Below are 19,848 nucleotides of genomic sequence, written 5' to 3'. Positions count from 1 at the left end.
CCCGACGACCGACCCATTCACAGTCACCATGCCGCTACCTGTTGCCGCACCGCCGTCCATACACTGGCCCAGCCCGGGGCTCATCCATGAGTCCATATCCAGAAAACTAAAAGCAGCAACCGATGGAGGTGCGGTTGCTGCTCGTCAAACTGACGAAGATCCTCCGCCGCTTACGAAGACTACGAAGAGACTGCCTCGACGACATAACAACGACACGCCGCCGTCGCGACGAAGACTGGAAGCAAAGAATACGCTTACGAACGACCCCCTGACGACGCCACGTACCAGCCAGAGGTCAACGGAACGCAGCCGTGATCCGACGGCAAGGCCTAACTGTCGCGCAGGATGAAGAACCACCGACCTCGACGTGCTTCTCGACCGCCACGCAGTCACTACTTTAGTAGAGACAGGAGCTGATTACTCCGTCATGAGTGGACCCATGGGTGCTCAGTTGAACAAAGTTCAGACTGCATGGACCGTTGGAGGACACCTCATGACACCGACTGGAATCTGCACGGCAAGAATTAACGTTCATGACCTGACTTACCCTGCCACCTTCGTTATCCTACAACAGTGTTCACTAGACGTCATTCTCGGCATGGACTTCCTGAACCAACACGGCGCAATCAAAGACCTGAAGTCGAAGTCAATAACGCTGTCAGAAAATCAAGCGATACCGCTGGAGAGCCCTCGTAGTCACCACGCCTTGAGTGTGCTCGAAGATCAAGTAAGCATCCCGCCTCGTTCCAGCATTGTTATTTCGGTCGGCACCGAAACGCCCGCTGACGTAGAAGGCGTCATCGAAGGCGACCAACGTCTACTACTAGACCGTGAAATTTGCGTCGTAAGAGGGATCACTCGACTGCATCGAGGGAAAACTGAAGTATTGCTGACAAACTTCAGCCAGGAGTTCAAGCACATGAACAAGGGCACGACGATCGCGTAGATCTAGGAATTTCTGGAAACCAGCAATGCGTTTGTCCTCTCGGATTCCGCCGTATCTTCCCCGACGACCATAATTCCCGAACCAGACTACGACATTAATCCAAGTCTCCCCGTGATTAAGCAACAGCAGCTCAGAAGTCTGCTCCGACGATACAAAGGTTGCTTTTCAACGTCATCGAGGATTCGACAAACACCACTCGCCAAGCATCGCATAATCACCGAGGAGTACGCTCGACCACTCCGCCAGAGCCCTTACCGAGTTTCGTTGCGAGAACGTGAAGCTATAAGAGAACAAGTCGACGAAATGCTACGCGACGACATTATCCAGCCGTCGAAAAGCCCGTGGGCATCCCCTGTTGTCCTGGTGAAGAAAAAGGACCGAACCCTACGTTTCTGCGTCGATTATTGTGGTCTCAACAAGATCACGAAGAAGGACGTATACCCCCTCCCACGGACAGACGACGCATTGGATCGGCTCTGCAACGCTAAATACATCTCTTCGATGGACCTCAAGTCTGGCTATTGGCAAATAGAAGTCGACGAAAGAGATCGCGAAAAGACCGCCTTCATCACCCCAGACGGCCTCTACGAGTTCAAGGTCATGGCATTTGGACTATGCTCAGCGCCTGCAACGTTCCAGCGCGTGATCGACACGGTTTTAGCAGGATTGAAGTGGCAGACGTGTCTCGTTTACTTGGATGACGTCGTTGTATTCGCCGGAAATTTCGACGATCACCTTAGGCGGCTTGCCACAGTACTAGAGGCCATCAAGTCATCAGGGCTCACTCGGAAACCAGAAAAGTGCCGCTTCGCTTACGATGAGCTTCTTTTCCTAGGCCACGTCATCAGCAAGTCTGGAGTCCACCCTGACCCGCAGAAGACAGCTGCCATCGCAAAGTTCCCGCAGCCCACCGACAAGACGGCAGTGCGTAGATTTCTTGGCATGTGTGCCTACTACAGGCGATTTGTCAAGGACTTCTCACGCATCGCTGAGCCGCTGACGCAGCTAACTAAATGTGACATCGAATTCAAATGGGAAACGCCACAGGCAGACGCATTTCAAGAACTAAAACGAGGCATGCAGTCACCGCCCGTACTTGCGCACTTCGACGAGCACGCCGATACCGAAATCCACACTGACGCCAGTAGCCTAGGCCTCGGTGCCGTCCTAGTCCAGAGAAAAGATGGACATGAACACGTTATAGCTTACGCTAGCCGGTCGTTGTCAAAAGCCGAAGGCAATTATTCTACAACCAAAAAAGAATGCCTCGCCATCGTTTGGGCTACAGCGAAATTTCGCCCTTACCTATATGGCAGGCCATTCAAAGTGGTCAGCGACCATCACGCGTTGTGTTGGCCAGCTAACTTAGAGGACCCTTCAGGACGGCTGGCACGGTGGAGCCTCAGACTACAAAAATACGACATCACTGTAACATACAAGTCTGGACGAAAACACTTAGATGCTGATTGCCTATCACGCGCCCCCATTGACCCGCCGCCGCAAGATGACGAGGATGACGACGCCTTCTCCTGTTCTTTTAGTCAAGAAAAAGGACGGAACCCTTGGTTTCTGCGTCGATTATCGTCGACGGAACAAGATCACCAAGAAGGATGTATGCCCCCTCCCACGGATAGACGCCGCGTTGGATCGGCGCTGCAGCGCTAAATACTTCTCTTTAATGGACCTCAAGTCTGGCTACTGGCGAATAGAGGTCGACGAAAGAGATCGCGAAAAGACCGCCTTCATCACGCCAGACAGCCTCTATGAGTTCAAGGTTATGCCATTTGGACTGTGCTCTGCGCCTGCAACGTTCGAGCGCGTGATGGACACGGTTTTAGCAGGATCGAAGTGGCAGACCTGTCTTGTTTACTTGGATGTCGTCGTCGTCTGCACCAGAAATTTCGACCATCACGTTAAGCGGCGTGCGACAGTACTAGAGTCCATCAAGTCATCAGGGCTTATTCTGAAGCCAGAAAAGTGTCGCTTCGCTTACGATGAGCTTCTGTTTCTAGGCCACGCCATCATCAAATCTGGAGTCCGGCCCGACCCGCAGAAGACAGCTGCCATCGCACAGTTCCCGCAGCCCATCGACAAGAAGGCAGCGCGTAGATTCCTTGGCATGTGTGCGTACTATAGGCGCTTTGTCAAGGACTTTTCGTGCATCGCAGAGCCGCTAACACATCTAACCAAATGTCATATCGAGTTCAAGTGGGAAGCGCCGCAGGCCGACGCATTTCAAAAACTCAAACGGCGCATGTAGTCGCCACCAGTATTTGCACACTTCGACGAGACCGCCCATACCGAAATGCACACTGACGTCAGTAGCCTAGGCCTCAGTGCGGTCCTAGTCTAGAGGAAAGACGGACTTGAACGGGTGATATCTTATGCTAACCGGTCGCTGTCAAAAGCGGAAGGCAATTATTCTACGGCTGAAAAGGAATGCCTCGCCATCATTTGGGCTACCGCGAATGGCTTGGCTTGGCTTGGCTTGGCTTTTCGCTGCACTGCACATGCTCTTTGAGAATTGATACATTGTTCATAAGTGCACTGGTACTTTACTCTAAACTGGAGGGCTCAAATTGGTATGAAAGCACAAATTTCATTAAGGGGACAGGATTTTGCCGAGATGGTTGCAGCACAGCTTTTTTTTTTCTTCCAGGCACCTTTTCTACTTGAAGCTTCCATTGCAGTTTTTCGAGCCTCTTTGAACCAGCACATAGTGTATATAAAAATTGGGCTCTGATTGGGAACATCGCCTAAGCTGATGCCTATCTATAGTAAAAAGATGTAGCACGACCAGACAAAATAAAAGAAGGGGGTGGGCTGCAGCAATACTAAGTGTTAAATGGTGCTTTAGGCTTTCCCTTGAGTTTTCTGTTCTTGTGCTTTTTATGGATCCTCGCAGTAACCACGCGAGTGCTGAACTTGAGCTTGTTGGTTTCAAGTCTCATGGTTGTTACTAACAGAACAGTGTGATAAACGAACAAGGGCTTGGAGGCATCCGTTCACCTTGCTTGCCTCATGGTGCTGCTTCATAAGCACCGTGAGTATCCAGGCCAACTAGGAAGGGAGGTTTGTTGCAATCGCTTCTGAACTGTATTGCCACCAAACCAACAGTGCTCTCAATGACAGCTTTTGGGTAGTAGAATGCTTGCACCCAGCAAAGTCGTAAGAAGGAAGCATTCAGGATGTGCAAAGTGGGCTTTTGAAGCTGGCAGCATTACTGAAGGGGCTTTGCCCATCTGCCCTCTTTATGGACTCACAAAGATGATTTCCTCTTTAAAAAGAATTGTTTCAGAGGTCGTTACATGGCAACAGTGTTGGGTGTTTAGTAGCTTGTCTTTGCCCGCTGTAAATAATCTGTTCCTTCTCCAGTGCCCCCGTGAAGTGCCTACTTTTTGGACACAATGTGCTCTCCATGCTTGCATGTATCTTTAGCTTATAAAGATGTCTATTACCCCTTGCCTCTAGCTGGTCCTTGCTGATGTCACCCAAGGCGGCATTGGGGAGTATGGCAATGTACACTTACAAAACACTTGATACCCGTGAAACCAATTTAATGGAGCTGCTGTTCGTTTTTTGTCCACTCCATCCTGGTTAGTTACAATGAGCAAATGTCCGAACAGAAGGCATATGTAGTTGGTCGTGCATAGCCTGCGCACTAAGACTTGTTGGCATGTTATGACCTTAGCATAGTGTTTATATGTAAAAACCTTCTGATATGATGATGACTTCCTTCTCTTTATCATACTTTGCCTGATGGAGCCAGCAAGTGGGTCAACCAGATGTTCAACAGGCTTCCCACTAGTTTTCCCAGGGTCTCCTTTACCAGGGTTCTGCTCATAGATATGTTTTCTTGACCTTGCACTGCACTTCAACCATGGTCACACCTGCTAAACCTGAATAAACAGAAAATCAGACATCCGCCCGTTCGTAACAATTGCTACAAAGGAAACCCATACGGGTTCCTCCACCTTGCAGGATGCCGCAGAACTACTACGTCAAACACTTGCCTTTGCTTCGTGTTGTCGACAAATTCAACTTCGCCCTGCCATCTGCTAGCCGCCTGGCTAGCTCAGATGGTAGAGCGGCTGCCCCGGAAAGGCGGTGGTCCCGGGTTCGAGTCCCGGACTAGGACGAATTTTTCTTCAACTATGAGGCCTTTCTTTCGATGAACCCGTGTGGGTTTCCTTTGTAGCAATTGCTACGAACGGGTGGATGTCTGATTTTCTCTTTATTCATTACTTCTCTCCACCTTGCGGGATTCCGCAGAACTACTACGTCACCTGCTAAACCTATAGCATGCGATCAAAAAAGTACTATAGATCATGTTGCTCCAAACTCGTGACATGTGCTACAAGGCCTTGAGGAACACCCTCATTTATTTACGCCCTCATCATACTGTACGAAGCTTCGCAGGATAAGTGCGACAATTAACATCTGCTGGTTTTTCAGTGTTATTCCTGTCCAGCTTGCTCAAAGCTACCCTGAGTGTTTCAAAAGCAAACGACCGCTGCTGGACAAGAAGTGCTTAAAACAAGGGTCGCTATAACCACATATGTCACACGAAATGAAGAAGGCCTCTGAGTATACAGGCGGTTTACTTCATATCCAACAAGCTTGGTTCTCCCTTTGCTAGTGAGTAAACTCAACTTGCCCCGAATAAATGATCTGTGACAAACTATGCGCCAGATGCTGTGTCTCCTGCAAAGCTGAAGATGTGTATGAGATCCTGACACCCTGCAGCGGCTTCTACACTGGGCAAACAGGCTACTATAAAAACGTCTACCTTTACTAATATGCTAATGACATGAAAGCAGGCAGAAATTTGGCTATTCATTGGACCCAACTTCAGGGGCAAGCCACTCTTCCACCAGATGTGTGTTGTTCACAGAAACTGGAGCTGTACAAATGCATATAAAAACAATGATGTTTGAAAGTAGTAGAGTTGAACTATGTTTTGCACAAGCAGTGCTACCTGCAGCGCTGGTACCTTATAGCCACAATTCATGGCTGTACCACCATGCAAAAGTGCTATTCTTGAATTATTAACTTCTATTATATTTATGGTGACCATATATTGTAATCACATATCATCCACATTGTGTGCAATATGGTTAAATGTCAATTATGATAGCCATTCCTAATCTGAAATGCAACAAAATAGCAAATATAGGCAACAAATTGCAATTCAAGGAGATAAAAGACAACCAGTGCACAGGATGCGTGACAGACTTTCTTTCATTGAAAAAGAAATGTGACATGTGTCATGCCACCAGCAGTGGGTAGCAATCTTTGAAGCTTGGGTGGCAGAGGCAAAACTTGGCAAAATGCTACAATCACGCTGTATAACGGCCTTGGACACAAACAACCGACATCATATTGTCGGTTGTATCATACTTGACATGGTGTAAAAAATGTTGACATGCCCTACCCATAAAGAAAAAGCAACTAACACAGAGAACACGCCTTAACATGCAATGTGCAGAGTCTGAAACCTAGAAAAAAACAACCCGAAAAAGGTTTCGCTAAGTCTTTAAACGATTAAAATTGTCAAACTGTCTCATCGCTTCTCCTGCACAGCTGAAAAGGAAGGAAGGAAAGCCCAATAGCAGGGCTGCAGAATATGTCACGGAATAAATATACTTTGCTTACGAAGGATACCTGTGGTAAACTTGTGTGTATATAAACTTTTCTTGTTTAGAATGGTTTAGCGGATAGGGAAAAAATGACCACAAGAGCACCAGGTGTATGCATAGTTTATGCAGAAAAAGCCACTGTTTTCTTACTTTTATTTTTTTCTCTCTACTGTTCATGAGTATTTAAGTGCCTTAATAGCACTGCTAACATCCTAAACACAAAACTGGGCAAGTTGTGGCATAAAGAAAATTGCAGTTTCAGTTATAATGTGAAACAATGATGCAGTAGCTGGTGAAATATGCGCAGGAAGCTTACTTCATGCAGTGTTTGCTGAAGTGAACACTTGTCAATGCAAGTCGGTAATCTCCTTAAAAAAGTAAAATAAGTAAGAGTCGTATTTATTTGTGGGAGTTGTGCCTCCCAGTGTTGAAGTGGAAAGACTCGGCTTTTCTTCCTCCTCCTTCATATCCGGACTTGGCCACTGGTCTACACCAAAACAACCCTTTAGCTTATTACTGCTCAATTCGTTTTGGTTTTCTCAAATCTATATTTGGGCTACCCATTGCTAGGTCTCGCGCTTAATCAAAGAATGAATCAATGAAATGAATCAATTCTCAAAGAGCGTGGGCAGTCCAGCCAAAAGCAGGGGCATGAATCCGCATTGTGCTCCTGCATTGAATACGATCGATCACGCCGAATACGATCACGCCGAGGACGAACACGCCAAGGCGTCGCTCGGCGCCAGCATCGCGCCTTCTCAAAAATCCCTAAACGATGCTGTCCCTAGGCACCTAGGATCAGGTCACGTGAGCGATTTTTCTACGACAAATAGACGCACGCGTTGGGTCGTGCCGAGTGGTCGTGCCGCCTGTCTAGCTGCTAGCCGCAGCCGCAGCAACAGCCACATTTTCTTGATAGGCTCTGCCACCTAGCGGAATCGGCAAAGCTCCATTGGCGGCGAGGAGTTACGGAGTCGCCGTCTATCGGAAGCGCCTCGCTGGCGTATTATGAGGGATCACGTGGCGCCCTCCTCATAGGTTTTGCTGTCAGCGCTCACTGAAAACACCACGCGCGAGCTCTCCCGGACATTTCTGTAAGTACTTTCGAAACGAGAGAAGTTTATTACTGTCTAAATAATAATCTTGGACAAACTGAAAGCACACAATCGTTTACAGACGCTATCTCTTCACCGAATACGTACAGTGAACGCCACTGCGCGCGGTCGCCGCGGTGAAGTCTTCCGAACCGGCTTCTTGCGTGAAAAGTAGGTAAACGCTGAGAGCAAACTATGTGAAATATGTTCTTATAGTGTTTGTATAGCTAAATGGAGTGTAATAGAACGAAGCCTCAATGCAGCGATCGCGCAGATTCGCAGCGACCGACGTCGCGTCTGCATGCTTGTCCGCGCACTGTTTCGTTTTCACCGCGCGCGCGTTTCCGCACCGTGCCATGAGCTTTAGGCCGCAGAATATGAGCATTTGACAGTATACAAGCAACCATTGTTGCGTGGGCGCTATCACAGCTGTTCAAAAATAATTTCATTGTAGAGACTTCGACGCCTACGGGGGACTGTGATGTGCCGTCGCGACGATTCAATCTTTTTTTTTTCTTCTAAATTCTTTGACCTTTCAATACTATTTCTCGAGTTGCTTCGCACTGTATGTTTATCGGTGTTCTCAGCGTGCAATTTCCCGCTGCTCCTTTTTTGTAATTTAGCGCATTAATTCATAGCACAAACATGACCATATGCCATGCTTTCTTTAAATGTGCTTCTTACCGCTGCCTTTCTACTCCACTGAACTTGCCAGTATCTATAGCATCGACAAGTTCATAGACCAAACCGTCACGACATTAGTCGGGCAGCGGACTCGGGGCGAGCGTCTCAGTGCACGTTTTCAGAACATCGCAGACCGGACGCCGTAGCAGAAATGTTCCTCACGTCTGTGCTTGCTGCATACCCGAGTTGTAGCCGATGACTGTTTGCCGGTTTACAGGACTCAAAACATGAAGACACCTGCCCACCGCTAATCTCTCTGAGATATAGAGAAATAAAGTTTTTCCATTCCATTCCATCTTTCGCGAGCCAAGCTTCACGCAGCTTCTTGTCCTGCGGCTACGTGTGAATAAGGCTGACACCGGCCTCCGTTACGTGCGTCCGGCCCTGCGGCACCGAGCAGTAGCCTACCATGTTGCGCGCCTTCAAAGGCAGCCACTACCTATTGTAGTGCTTTCAAGCGTTGTAAAGGAGACACTCGAAGCGGGAAAATTTCGCCACTAAATGAGGACCGCAGCGTACGAGGGAATTTAAACTCGTTTTCAGGTCGCTTCGGCGCGCCCGAAGCAGCCGACGCGGCCGCTATGTCCACGTGATCCCTCCTAGCACGTCACGCCGACAGTGGCGCCAGCTTTTCCAGTGGTGGAGCTCGAGGCCAATAGCTCGGCCGCGAAACGGCTCGAGTGTCCGCTCTTGTGGTTTACTATGTTACTCTATGCGCTAGTTTCGTCTTTCTCAGTTTGCATGGAGGAAGGAAACTGAGGAGAGGCCCTACCCCCTCCGCGCGCTAGGAGAAAAGTGTGGAGGAAATGATGTAGTAGGTTCTCCTTTGTTTTGCTGTTTTTTTTTATTTCTTTGGTGTAGTGGCCCCGCCTTTCGGGCTACAATGGCGGCTCTGTTATTCTTCTATGCGCTCACACGTGTTGCTCCGTAGGTTTCGTAGCGTGGCAAAGGCGCCGTGCGGGCAGGTTTGCGTTGGTCTCAGTGTTTTGTTGCGCTGCGTTATCTGGACCGTGCTCTAACGGATGTTGCTGTGGCCAGGTGGATGGATGGATGGATGGATGGATGGAGTAACCTTATTGAAAGGTTCTGCGAGCTACGGGGCGGAAGGTCCCATAGAGCGGGCTACTCCCACATTGGGACCGGGAGTTGTAACTCCCTGGACGCATCGTGGGCTCGCTGGACAGCCCAGAGCTGCTCCGCCAGGTCCGTGCTGCGTAATGCGTCTTGTAGCCTGGCGGAGTCTTGATCCTTGTTTGCGTGGGTCCGACCACACGGTCAGAGCAAGTGATGTACGTCTAGTGTGCTATGGCAATTTTCGCAATATGATGTTTTGTATAGGTCAGGCATGTAGTGATGTAGTCTGTTCTGCGTGGGGTACGTGTTGGTTTGAAGCATTCTGAACGTCAGGGCTTGAGGCCTGGTGAGCTTATTGTGAGGTGTGCTGAATATTCTGCGGTCTCGATAAAAGTGCTTTATGATCTCGTTATATGTGGAGGGAGGGTCCAAATTCTCGCTGGGATGGTCACGACCAGAATAGGTGGCGTCGCGGAGGGTTAGGCCTCGCGCGCTCCTGTGAGCCATCTCATTAAGATTGCGAGGGGCGTCCTCGATCTCTCCGAGGTGCGCCGGGAACCAGCAGATGGTGTGATGCTGCAGCGGTGCGGATCTATTGATTATTTGTAGTGCTTGGCTTGCAACTGCTCCTTCTGAAAGGCTTTGACGGCCGAGCGTGAATCGCTGTAGACGTGCGTGGTGATCGGGTTTGTGAGCGCGAGTGCGATGGCAACCTGTTCTGCTATCTCGGACATGTGGGTCTTGACTGTGAGAGCGTTTCTGTCTTGACCTTGCTTATTGATCGTGGTGGCAACGAAGGCCTTCCTGGTCGGGTACTGTGCCGCATCAACGAAGTAGGCTAGGATCTTATCACGTATTTCGCGCAGGATGAACGATCCGTGTGCCAGCCTTCTGGGTTGATGGTACGCGGGGTTCATGTTCCGCGGCAGTGGGCGAACCGTGTATGAGTTGCGTGTGTCCGTCGGAACGCTTTGATATAGATTCTCGATTACTCTGGTGTCATGACCTAGTTTGGCTAGGATTTCTCTAGCCGGTTTGGTTCCAGAGAGTCTTGTCCGTTGAGCCCGTTCTTGAGCTTCGGCGATTTCTTCTAGTGTGTTGTGTACCCCCAGTTGCAGCAGGAGCTCTGTCTCGCTATTCTTGGGGATTCCCAGCGCTAGTTTGACTAGCTTCCTCAGTTGTACATTAAGTTTGTCCTTCTCCGCTACCTTCCATCTGTGCATGGCCACCTCGTAGGTGAAGTGGCATAGCGCAAAGGCGTGTGTTAGCTTCAGGAGATTTTCTTCCTTAAGGCCGTGTTTGTTGGCTACGCGTCGCATGAGATTCAAGGCATTATTCGACTTTGTCACGATCTTCTCCACTGTCGCGGCGTTAGAGCCATTAGTCTCCATGAGCATTCCAAGGACTCCGATTTTGCTGACGTGTGGAATGGTTCCTCCGTCTTTTGTTCTGAGAGTAATGACGTGTGTGTCACTGATTTCGTTCTTTGGTTTGGGACTGCTCCTCGACGGTTTGTAGACGAGGAGCTCCGACTTCGCCGGCCGGTGGGAGCGAGGTATTCCTCGATCACGTCGATCGCTTCCTGCAGAGCGCTTTCAATTGATCCCAGGCTACCTCCGGGGACCCAGAGCGTTACGTCATCAGCGTATATCGTGTATTTGACGTTCTCGATTTGATCCAGTTTCTTGCCTAGGCCGGCTAGCGCAAGGTTAAATAGCGTCGGAGAGATGACAGAACCTGCCTCCGAGTTTGTATTTCTGGGACTTGATTTCCCCTAGACGGAGGGTGGCCGTTCTGTCGCTCAGGAACGATCTTGTATAAGCGTAGAGTCTCGTGCAGAGGTCGAGTTTGGAGATCGTGTCGAATATGTAGTCATGTGATAAATTATCGAATGCCTTTTCAAGGTCTAGCCCTAGGATTACTCTCGCGTCTCTCGTGTCTGCGTCAATGATCTGATGCTTGAGGAGCTTCATGGCGTCTTGGGTGGATAGCCCGGGTCGAAAGCCGATCATTGCTGCGGGGTAGACGTGTTTATCTTGGAGATGTTTCGAGAGCCTGTTTAGGACCGCGTGCTCGGCTACCTTGCCGACGCAAGACGTCAGCGAGATAGGTATGAGGCTATTGATGTTGGGCGCCTTGCCAGGCTTTGGGATGAGCACTATAATGGCCGTTTTCCAGGCTTCTGGTAGTGCTCCATATCTCCAGATTTTGTTGACTTCCTCTGTGAGGGTTTCGATTGAGGTTTCGTCGAGGTTTCTAAGTGCCTTGTTAGTTACGCCGTCCGGCCCCGGCACTGACTTGCTGTTTAGGTTCTGAAGCGCCGTGCGTATCTCTTCGGTTGAGAAGTCCCGATCTAGCTCTGGGTTGGCTTTACCGCGATATGCATCGGCGGTCGTGCCTCAAGCATTTTTGGCCAGCGGGAGGTACTTGTCGGCGAGACGGTCAATGAGCTCATCTTCCGTAGTATTTTGAGTTCCTCGTGCATGATCTTGTTCAGTGTACGACCCTGGTCCGCTTTGGTTTTGGTTCTATCTAAAAGATGTTTGAGCAGGTGCCACGTCGTCCCGCTGTTGATGCGGCCGTCCGCGGCGTCGCACACCTCGTTCCATTGCTGGTTAGATAGTTGCGTGCAATATTCTGCAATCAGCCGGTTGAGGGAAGAAATTCTTTTCGTGAGCCGTCGATTGTGTCTTTGTTCTTTCCATCTCCTGGTGAGCGATTGCTCGGCTTCGAGCATGTGAGCCAGTCTGCTGACCATGCTTTGAACGGGCAGATCTGTCGCTATTTCCTTCGTGGCCGCCTTAATGTCGGCCTTTAGTTGCGACGTCCATTGTTCCATTGATTCTTTGCCAGTTCGGCGTTCGTGTCTGAACTCGCGGAACTTGTCCCAGTCGACGTACGTCATTTTTCTGGGTTCTCTGGATGGGGTGTCAATCGTTGTCTCAACATTGTGATGATCGCTGCCCAGATCCTCGAAGAGGTTGTTCCACTGATAGTTTGGAACATTGCAGACGAAAGTGAGATCTGACGTTGTGTCGCGGTTGACCGAGTTACCCGTTCTTGTGGGGTACTCGGCGTTCGTGATGAGCCTTAGGTCAAGTTCATCGGCATCGTTTAGTAAGTCCTTGCCCTTGGCTCTGCTGGCGACGTATCCCAAGGCCGTGTTAGGGGCGTTGAAGTCCCCGGCCACGATCACGGGGTTGTCGCCGGCACGGTTGCGGGCGAGCTGTAGTATTTGCTTAAATTTTTGTGCTCTGTGCTTGGGGCTGCTGTAAACGTTTAGGATGAATATGCTCTTGGCGTTCTTGGCTCTAGGGAAGACTTCCATGAGAATGAATTCGCAATTGCTGTGGTCGTGATTAATGTTGTGTGCCGTGTGGGCTAGCTTGTTGCTGACCAACGTGGCGATACTTCTGCATTTGTGTTGCGGTGTCGTTGCGGTCACGTCATAGCCGGGTAGCGAGGGTGTAGCGGTATCTGTCTCTTGTAGGAGAATGACTTGGGGTTTGTCTTTTTTGGCTCGAATGTATTGTTGCAGGGGGGCCTTTTTGCGGACGTATCCCCTACAATTCCATTGCCAAAGGGGAAACGTTTCAGTTTGCACAGCCATCTTTGTTGTTGGCGTTGGGTGGCCTTTGTGAGGCCACGTTGTTGCTATGTCTATCGAGCGACAACGCCCGAGGTAGCTTGGTGATAGTAGGCTGTGACGTCACAGACGGGTGGCCTGCCATTTCTAGCGCGTTGAGCCTTCCACCATTGATGTTGATCGTCTCCATCATGTGGTTGATCTGTAGCGTTATCCTGTCGTAACCTTCCTTGAGGGTCCCTACTGTCGTCGTAAGTTTGTCTTGCCCGTCCTTCAGTGACGCGACGGTAGTTGCAAGCCCGCTGAGCAGTTCCTTGATTTCTCTAATGTCGCTGTCCGTGCTCGATGGATGTGTGTTTGTCACGGCTTTTCTCTTATGCGGATTGCGCGTGGATTCCGCGACCGGTACTTCCACTACCATAGGTTCTGATGTGACTTCGGTTCGATCTATCCTGCTGTTGGTGCTGCTGTTCTTGTCGCTCCTGTTGTTGGTGCTGCTGAACTCGTTGGGCCCACGTCAACCGATCATCACCGCCAACTAATGGGCTGAGGGCGAATCGTACCCTTGACGAGGATCTCTGGCTCGGGTTCCTGGAGCGTCCTCGCGATTGTGTCGACAGGCGACCGCGGTTTCTCGATCTCGAGCGGCCCCGCTCACCGGACAAGCGAGCATCTGCGTTGGCGGCCACGTTGTCGTTCATAGCGCTACACTCGGCGTCCTTGAGCGGTGGGAAGTCGTGCTGACTCAGGGCGATTGGTCCTGATCTCGTGGTGCTTTTGCTTGCGTTTGCTGCGATTCTTCTTTCAACTCGTCTTCTTCGGACGACGTAGGGGAGTTGGAAGCGGTTCGTGCATTTATTGCTTGCCGTGACGTGATTTCTCTCGCAGAGCGCACATTTGATCGAGGTGCACACATGACCTGCGTTAGGATTAGCTAGTCCACAGCCTTTGCAAATTGCGTCGTCGGGCGAGGGGCATACGTCGGCACGATGGCCGAGTCTGCCGCACACATGGCACATGGCGATCTGCTTGCGGCAAAGAGAACACTTGATCAGGACGTTGTCGTATCTGACATAGTTCGGGACTCGAAAGCCGTCGAAGGCGATGATGACCGTGCCAGTTTCCTTGATTCTCTTTGCCGCCAGAGCGAGCGGGTTGCGTGGGTTGACGATCTTGCGGTTTATGGAGTCCTGCGTCTTATCGAGCGGAACCCCTCTTATAACGCCTTTGCACGTTTCGTGCGGCGCCGTCCTATATGCAGTGGTTTCAAACGTTTGCTCTCCTGTGGAAATGCTGCGGATCCTGAGGTATTTTGCTGCGTTCGCTTCGGACGGTGTGCTGACCACCATGATGTTCTGCTTCAAATTGGGGCATATCGTGTCCTCGCTTCGCTCGGTAGGTTCGATGCAAGCAGCCATGCAAATTGCTTTGGTGACCGTAAGTTGGCCTACCTTGGCTATGTTGATACCGCCACGTATGCGAATCACGATGTTGATGTCATGTTGAGGCAGCGCGGGCATCCTGCTTGCTTTGATCAAGGAGTTTCTGGCTGTTGAGACAGTTGCGTTCGTATTTCCTCCCTTTCGCTGGTGGTTAACGAGGTTGGGCTGGCTCAACGCAGTCTTGATTACTGACGGGCGCGGAGCCACGATAGTCCACCCTGCGTCTGCGGTGAAGTCTTCCGGGCTCATGTCTTGGCGATTGACTTCGTATGCCATCGCTGTAGGGTCGTTCCTGGGTGGAAGGCTCGTTTGTTGTGATCGCTGGAGGCCACCACAGCCGGGGTGGACGCGGGGACATCTGGGGTCGGCGGCGGCTTGGTCGGAGTCGAGACGGGCGTTAATGGTGGCGGCCGTAGTCGCCGTTAGGCTTCTAGCGAGAGGCGGGGCGGCGAGAGATGAAATCACTCGTAAAAAAGTCCAGAGGTCATGCACTTGCCGAAATGTGGCCTCCCTAGATAGAAGATAACTTCAAGAATCCGATTCCGAGTAGAAAAGGCACAAAACTGGGCAAAAGGCACATTTAAATTGGCGAGAAAACGGGAGCCGGTGCGGACGCGTCCGCAGCAAGCACATGCTTCTTCTTCCTCCTGTGGCCAGGTGGGACAGGAGGAACTAAAGTTTGTGAAATGAACGCGCATGCAACGCTGTTCGCAATGTACCGCGCCACGGCAATGACAACGGACGAAGGAATATCCGCTGGAAATTTTGCCCTCTGGCGGAATCATGCTAACGTGCTAACGATTGTTTAGTATCGCTGCGGAGCGCGCGGTTCCGAGCAGGACGGTTGCGCGCAGCGCGGCGTGGTTTCGCGTAAAATGTAAACAAGAAAGGAGAGCTGGCCCGATAGGCGGAGCAACGCCATGAGCAACGCCAACTTCCGGCTTCACTTTCACTTCACGATGAGTGACGTCAATGCCTCTCCCGAGTTTTCTTCCTCCGTGTCAGTTTGGCTTTTTTCTTCACCGTCAATACCACGTAACAGTATCCTCTTCCCCTCATGGTAGTTGCCGGTGCAACAATCGCGGTGTTAGATTCAATAGTAAGCGTACAGAAGAATTTTTCACTACCACTGTTATCACCTAACAAGGTAACCAAAGCAAAAAGGGAGGTTCTTAAGCTCTCCAAGTCAGTCTTGTTATGTGGACTATGACTAGAAATGTGAATATGGCCCGGTGTTTGCTGGAAATCGCCACTCCTATGGTCTTGGCCAGCAGGAATCATCGTTTTGAATCCACCGGGTTTCAAGTACTGAACATAACTGGAGACCATCATTGCTCAAACAGCCTGGGCTGACGTCGCTGATAAGACAATGTACTCACCTTAGTGCAGCAGCGTCCAACTCTTGAGGCCTGTTTGTGACAGCCATCACGAGAATCCACTCTTCACTCCTTGTGTGGAGCTGCACCAGAGAGCATTACACTCAGCCAAACTCAAGTGGATTACGTGTCTTCATGAGCAAGCTACAATGACTGCGTAGATACAATCGGTGTGCTCCAATTCTTGCCAGTACTGTAGGCAGTTTACGTTGACAACTAAGACCACTGTGAGCCGCAGCAATGTAACACGCCTTGAACTGTCTGGAGGGCGTCTCTGTAACACGACATCCCCTCGTGATAAAAAGGAGAAGCTGAGAAATGCACTTATTGTAATGGCTTTAACGCTGAGCGTGCAAACCTACTAAACAATGTTACTTACATAAACCGCGTCAAAAGTGTCAATCTGTTTCCCTGTGAGCTGACAATCTTCTCATTATGTTTCTGAACCTTCTAGTGGGACACCATCTTGGTTACACAGGAATATAGCCTGTGTCGTTTGTGACTTTGAGGCTTTTTCCATACATCTTAGTGTCTGCCAACAGCACGCAATTCAGCTCTACAGATTTCAAGCGGTAACTGCAGCGACTCGGATCCAAGAACGTCCGAACGGATCCGTACCATCCAAGAGGCAATAGTCTGGCAGAATGGTTCGTCCAGATGATCAAGGCCGCGCTCTGAAGTCCAGCCGATCCACATCACCCACACACCTTTAAGGCTTCCTCGTGTTGTACGGCAACACTTCGCAAGCAACTACTGCAGAGGCACCCTCTGTTTTCGCTCTGGTGGAGATGCCTCAGAACTACGCTGGACCTGGTCACGCCCTCTGCTGTGGAGCAGATCGCGCAAAAGGAGTTCCAGGAAGCCATTCGACATTGGAGTTGAGTGGCTATGTTCAGTGAAGGAGACTTCGTGTAAATGCGCAGGGCAGGTTTTGCCGTGGATCAAGGTTGTTCAGCGTCATTGTCCTTTCCCACGTAGGTCCATGCAATGACCCCTCCGTGTGTGCAAATAGGTTCGGCAGGGTAACGACAACGTCCATAAACCAGACTGACGGCCGACTTGCACAATGAAGGCAACGCCACGATTGATAAAAGAGGTAACGCAGCTAATCCTCAGCGACTCCACGAGGACAGGGTCCGCTAACTGCCGTCAAGCGTGGAATAGGCTAGCCTTGAAGGATAATCCCTCATCCTCATTAATTATTTTCGAACGTTCAGTTCTCCTGTTCATGAGCAGTTGATTTATATGACGATCGCTGTGTTTACTTCCTTCTATCCAGTCCACTTCGTGTATTCTCGTTTATGTTCGTTCAGTTACGTCATGTCAGGCGATTTTTTTGTGTTCAATTTTATTGATTGCATATGTGACACTTCGTTATCCCTTCGCCTATTTACTCTCCTGTTTGCATATATTATTCAATTTTGAATTATTCCATTCGTCACTTGCCATCGCCAACTCCCTGTATGCGTCTGCACTGTTTGCTTGTATTTCATAATTGATTGTATTTCCTTGTATTGCATACCTGCACTTTGCTAATTGCTTCTGTTATTTTGCATTACATTTATGTATATTTTAACAAGAGGTCCTAATGCAATGTTCAGACTGAGGCATCTTTTGTCGTATACCTTTCTCCATATGTAATCCCCTCCTCACGCGACGTTCAATAAACTCAACTCAAACCGGGATTCGACGGCGCATACGCAAGGTTCTAGAGATACTTCCTGGATCAGCAGTTGAGATCAAGCTGTCGGCTATGTGATCGATTGTGGTTCGACAACGACCGCTCGGAAATCAACGGCATACGGTCTGAAAAGTGACGGCACAAGGTGGTGATCGTGCAAGTGCGCTGCTTTGCCTGGCAAGAACATTGGCGAGTTTCGAGTCAGCGGCAAGTGCAAGTAGATGCTGATAAAGATAAAGACGCGACTGAGTTCGGTACAAGCGATTACGTGTACTGCTGGTGACTCCACATTTGCCACAGTTTAATTCCTTACAGCAGATCTTAGTCGCGCCACGCCTTGAGTTCATGTGTATATGACGGTTGAAGCATGACAGTGGAATATTTCGCATCAAAGGGCTAGTGGTCCAAGTCACCATTGACGTCAAAACGACTTCGTTTACTGGGTAAATCCGTGACCCCCGCTTCAATTTCACATAAAATTGAAGCACGGAAGCCGCAATTAACATCATCCTATTAGCAATTAGCACTCGCAGTGTTAAGGACCTCTCGACTTGCTTCACATGGTAGTTGTACGAGACCTGCTGTAGTATAGTGTCGCCCCCTGTCAGATCTCTGTGTCATCGTACATGTATGTTTTGTAGTTGTTTAGCTAGATGGCGCACCCCCCTTCTGTCATGTGACAAGCTTGGACCAATCGGGAGGTGTCATCTAGCGTGTAAAGCCTTTATAAGTAATAAACGGCCGCGGGTCGGTCGGGTCTTCGTTCCGGTTTTCATCGGGAGCAGTTAGCTCCGAGTCTCCTTCACTGCGCCGGCGCTAGCCGCGCGTTCGCCCGTCGGGGCCCCCCCGTTTGCCTGCCGCTGCCGACACAACACCTGCCTGAGGCATGTTGTAGTAGGGCACTCAATTATGACCAAATGGGTTTTTTTGGCATGCGCCAAAATGCCAGTACACAAGCATTTTCGCATTTCACTTCAAGTGAAATGCGGCCATTATGGCCTAAGCTACCCGAAAATGTACTCCACCCAGCACAACCCGAGGATACATAATCAATGAGTCTACGAAATTATATAACGTTTTCTATTAAACTTCGATCATACAAAGCTGATACAGGGCAAATGGGAACTTTATATTCTTCTCATTGTGTTCCTATTTTCGCTCACGAAATTCTTTTCAAAAAATATGTCCAATGATTCTCGTGAATGATCGCCATACAGTGGTAAAGCATAGCTCACGACACTATGCAGGTTCTCGCGCTTTATGCGTATAGTGTTCTATAGTGTGCTATAGTAGTCTCAGCCCACGGACAGGAAACCTATTGTACTTCTGTTCCAAATTTAAGTTTCATGTGGCACACATGAGGATTCGAACAAATAATCTCATTTCGATATAGTGACTATTCAGGGGGAAATACGAATCGAATAAGGCATTATTCACTTTGTTATTTGAAATCTCACAATACTTGGACACCCCTTGCAAACTGGTGCAATACTACGAAAATAAAAGAAGCATGACCGCACAGTGCATACCTGGCCAAATACTTGAGGTTGTCTGGAGACAGCTAGCTGTTCTGCTTCCTGAGGAGCTTTTCAGGGATAATGAGCCGCGGGTTCGGCCAAGTAGGGCGAAATAAAAACGCTTCGTAGAACGCCTGCAAAGATTTGTGTATAAAATGATCTCGCTTAGCTACTTGCAGCTCACAACACAGATTCCCCTCTGAGAGGGAGCACGCAGTTTGTATTCCACCTTGAATTGAAACAGAGGTATTGCATCGCTAAACCAGAACAGTTGACTTCCAATACCTCAACACCGGTATATTCGATGCTTCGGTAATTTGATGTCGGCCAAAGGTCCTAGGCAGTGCCCATGAAATATTATGGGCCCCAAACTTTTGCTCTTTATATCCTGAAACTTGCCTTGGCCGGACTAGTCAGCGTATACTGCCCTAGCAAACTTTTGGAACGGTAACCATAGGTCACAATGATTGTTTGCCGTACTTACCAGTTATATTGTTACGTAGGAAGACGCAGACGAAAAGCTATGTACAAATATATTTACAAGGAAAATACGCTGCGCTTGGCCAAGAGGCAACAGCCCGCGCTAGCTTCTAATTGTCGTCGTCGTCTTCACACTGCTGGCCTTTCGTGATCGCGCATATTGTGCCGTAGCACTACCCCCGGCTGCAAAAGCGCCGTCCCGGAGCGACTAAAGATCGGACTCGGAAGCAGTGTAGTAGGCCTTGAGCCTACTGACGTGTACGACATCACTAGATGCCACAGGAGAGGACGAGGTTGAGGCCACAGGAGCAATTTCGTAAGTCACAGGC

This window comes from Dermacentor andersoni, unplaced genomic scaffold (genome assembly GCF_023375885.2).
Source record: "Dermacentor andersoni unplaced genomic scaffold, qqDerAnde1_hic_scaffold ctg00000040.1, whole genome shotgun sequence".
NCBI classification, from domain to species: domain Eukaryota; kingdom Metazoa; phylum Arthropoda; class Arachnida; order Ixodida; family Ixodidae; genus Dermacentor; species Dermacentor andersoni.
This window is presented reverse-complemented; position numbering follows the sequence as displayed.